This window comes from Fukomys damarensis, unplaced genomic scaffold, assembly GCF_012274545.1.
Source record: "Fukomys damarensis isolate Sample0158 unplaced genomic scaffold, DMR_v1.0_HiC HiC_scaffold_39, whole genome shotgun sequence".
Lineage (NCBI taxonomy): Eukaryota > Metazoa > Chordata > Mammalia > Rodentia > Bathyergidae > Fukomys > Fukomys damarensis.
The window spans coordinates 66,716,804-66,720,993 of record NW_022900951.1 but is presented as its reverse complement, the minus strand read 5'-3'; positions in this window follow the sequence as shown (position 1 = coordinate 66,720,993).

Here is a 4,190-nt window from a genome sequence, read left to right as displayed (position 1 = left end):
TGCCAATTTTGTTGCAGTATGATCTGATAATATACAGGGGATAACTTCAATTCCTTTTCACTTTCTTAAACATGTTCTCTGAGCGAGTATGTGGTCTATTTTGGAAAATGATCCATTTTCAGAGGAAAAGAATGGATATTCTAAATTTGTAGGGTGGAGCACTCTGTAGATATCTATTCAGTCCATTTGTTTAAAAGCTTGGTTCAGTTCTAGTATTCCATTGTTGGTTTTTGGTCTAGGTGACCTGTTTATCTATTAAGTTCATTTGTTCAACAGTTTGAGTTCTAGTATTTTGCTGTTTGCTTTTTGTTTGGTTGATCTATTTGTGACAGTGGGGTATTGAGGTCCAGCACTAGTATTTTATTAGTGCTTATTTGATTTTTCATGTCCATTAGTAATTAGTTTTATATAGTTCAGCACAGTACAATTTGGTGCATATATATTTATTATTATCATCTCTTCCTGTTGGATTGTTCCCTTTACAAGGATGTAGTAGCTTTCTTTGTCCCTCTTTATCAGTGTTGGTTTGAAATCAATTTGTTCTGCAAATAGGATAGTTACTCCTGCATTTTTCGGTGCCCATGTCACAAAGAGTATAGTTTTCTGCCCTTTAACTTTCAGTCTATCAGGTTCATTGATGAATCTTGCTTCTTGACCCATTCTGCCAGTATGTACCCTTTGATTGGTGAACTGAGACCATTAACACTGATGGTTATAATTATGTAATGACTAATCCTTTTCATGACTTCTTTTTGCTTGATTATCCCCCTTGTCATGAAATATTGTCGGTTCTGATAGATTCATTTAGCTGGGCTTCCTGGGGTTGTGATTCTCATTGTATTTTCATAGGATATTGTTGGAAAATTTTTGTAGTGTTGGTTTAGTATTCATGAAGCTCCTCAGGCGGTCTTTGTCATGAAGGTGTCTTATTTCTCCATTTCTCCATCAACTTTGAAAGACAGTTTTCCATGGTACATCAATCTGGGTTGCAGGTTTTCCTTTAGGGCTTGAAATACTTCACTCCAGGATTTCTTTCTTGCTTTCTTTCTTGCTTTTTTGAAACAGGGTCTCACTATGTAGTTGAGACTTACCTGGATCTCACTATGTAGCCCAGGATGGTCTCAAATCAACAGTAATCCTCCTGCCTCATCCTCCTGAGTGCTAGGATTACAGGCATGAGCCACTACTCCTGGCTACTCCAGGCACTTCTTGCAATGAGGATTTGTGTTCAGAAGTCTGCTGTGATTCTGATGGGCTTTACTTTGATTGTGTTTTGTTTCTTTTCTCTAACTGCTTGTAGAATTTTTTCCTTCTTTTGGGTTTCTGGATTCCTAACTATTATATTCCTAGGTGTTGATATTTTTCATGGTGGCTAGTCCTGTATGTGTATGTGAAGTTATTTCCCCCTATATTGAAGTATTCTGCTATTACTTCTGTAAAGTTTTCTTATGTCAATGTTTCTTAATTGTCTACAATCATACTTATGTTATTCTTCTTTGTATTATCTTGCAGCTGCTGGATTAATTTCTCATGGTCCCTTACTATTGTTAAGAAACTTTTTCCTAGTCACTAATGCTGTCCTGTCTTCTATATCTGAAATTCTGTCCTCACATTGGATCATTCTGCTACATAAACTTTCAATGTAGTTTTTAGTATACTGGAAATCTGTTTGTGTCTCTTTTATGATTTCCATTGTTTTCCCATGTTGGGATTTCATTATATTCCTTAACTGTTCTATTTTTTTATCTCTGCTCTAGATTTATTAATCCTGTGTGGCACTATAGGAAAAATCTTTGTTGTTATATGAGAAGTTATTTCTGATCTCATTTTTCCAGATCCTCTTTAATTGCCAGTTCAGGGAGTCCAGGTGGTTGAGTATCAGATTGTTCCATCTCATTTTCATTTGGGGTTGCCTTAGGTGATCTAGAAGTATGGTTTGGAGACTTATTTATGTGTCTTCTCATTTCAACAGATGCAGCTCTCTGAATCTTTGTTGTGCAACATTTTGCTCATTCAGTTATCTTCAATTCTCAGCATGCCACTGAGAGGCATTTTCTTTGATGGTCACCCCTGTGCGATTTCCCGGGTTCAGAATGGTGGCCTTCTGGATCCCTGCATTGTCCATTTGTCTGTGCGGAGCTCTGGCTGGGGCCTATGCACACTTGGTATAGTATCTAGGCATGCCTCAGGCCAGTGCCTGACCTTCTATGTAGCGCTTGTTTGGGAGGCCCTTTGGCTGGAGGCTGAGCACCCTAGTTGCTGGTGTCTCGGCATTCTTCTGGCTAGCTTCTATGTGCACTTACTAATGTTGCCATGGTGATTCTCTGGCTCTTGCTTGTGCATCTATGCAGCTCTCTTTCTAGTGGGTCTTTGGCCGGGGCTTGTGTTCCCAATCTGCAGGGGTCAGGATGGATCCCTGGCTGGACCTGCCTATAGCCATGCTGCTCTGGTCTATGTCGGCTTCTCACTAGGATCAGTTTGCACCTAATGATGGTATCAGGGCAGTCCTCTGGCTCTTGCTTTTGTGCCTATGCAGCTATTTTCCCATCAAATCTTTGGCTGGGCCTCATGGGCCCAACCATCAGGGCTCAGGGTGGGGCCCTGACTGGAAGTGCCTGCAACCATGCTGCTCTGGTCCACACCAGCTTCATCACCAATGCCTTATTGATAAAAAAGTTTTTATGTACCAACATTGCTTCACAATTTTTCCTCTAACAGGAATTAAGTATTTAATTGAAATATATAATTATGTATTAAATTGCATTTCATTGTTTTAATGAAACTGTATTATTTTCTCTAATTCACTGGCCTTTTTGCTTTCATCCCATTTACTTATTTATGTTTTATATTCATTTTTGTAGTGCTGAGAATACACAGTAAAGCCTCACATATGTTAAGCAAGTGTTCTCATGCAGAGCTACATCACAGCTCCCATAGAGTAATTTAAAATTCTCTTGTTTTTTAATCTATGAAAAGTGGCATTTTGGAACCACTGTGCATGAAGTGATGATTAATCACTATAATGAGGAAATAATTCACTTGTGCATAACAAAAAATAGACTACTTATAAGAACTTATTTTAGTATATCATACAATACAAGTTACTTCATTCAGAAATATCTTGGAAATTACATTTTATTTCTTTTCTATAACTACTTTTTTCTCTAGATTATTCATTACTCTTCCTTTTTGAGTTTAGTATTTTTTATTTCTTGCATGCTGTTAAATTTTTATGGCATTATATAGAGACAGATTTATTTGTAACATAACAAAATTTGGTCAGAGTAGGATAGCTGTACTGGGAATATAGCAAGATGGTAGAGCACTTCCTTAGCATATGCTGCTATATAAATCATAATATTTTTCAATAAATAATTTTAGTATTATTCTTCCTTTTTTATAATAAAGTTTTTGGTATTAATGAAGTTCACAAGCCATTTAAAATTGCCTAATCTCATTTGGTGACAAATTTGCTAAGTGACATGAAAAAAATATGGTAGTAGAAAACAAATTACTCCATTGAACTCCCACAGGGTACCAGTTATTCTTTCTATTGCATTGTCTTATAATGTCTCTAAAACTTTTTTTCTTTACAACTTCATTGCTTGGCCTTTGTTTTAAATGCTGTATACTTTTTCCCAGGTAACAGTTTATTATTTGACCAATGTCATCCAAGGAGAGTGAGAAAAATAAGAACAGTACATTTAATTGTCATAGCACGAAGTGATTACATTTTAAAGTGGGCTGTCTTGTATTGTAAAATTATGTTGATATGTGTGAAATAACAGTAAATTTTAATTAGCAAAATAAAAATGTTGGTAACTTTATATTGGTCCCTAAAATTTTTGGGAAAATTTTATTGGTCAATAAAATTCATAAACCTGAAACCATTTCAGAAAAATGCATTTATTTAGCTTTTCTTGAATTTTTTCTTATGGGTTTGGGATGGAAATCAGGACGTGCTTATAATAGGCACGTGCTCTATCACTGAAGTATACCTGTGGACATATACAGTTTTGAAAGTGTGATTTTCTTCCTTTATTTTGATCTATCTGAGCTATCTGAAGATAGCATAGTATTTTATTAGTCATTTATTTGTACCAAATCCCTTATGTTCCAATATATGCTTCATAGTTTTTTTTTTTTAAACCAACTCAGACTCTTTGAATTGGAACGTTCTTTAAAATATT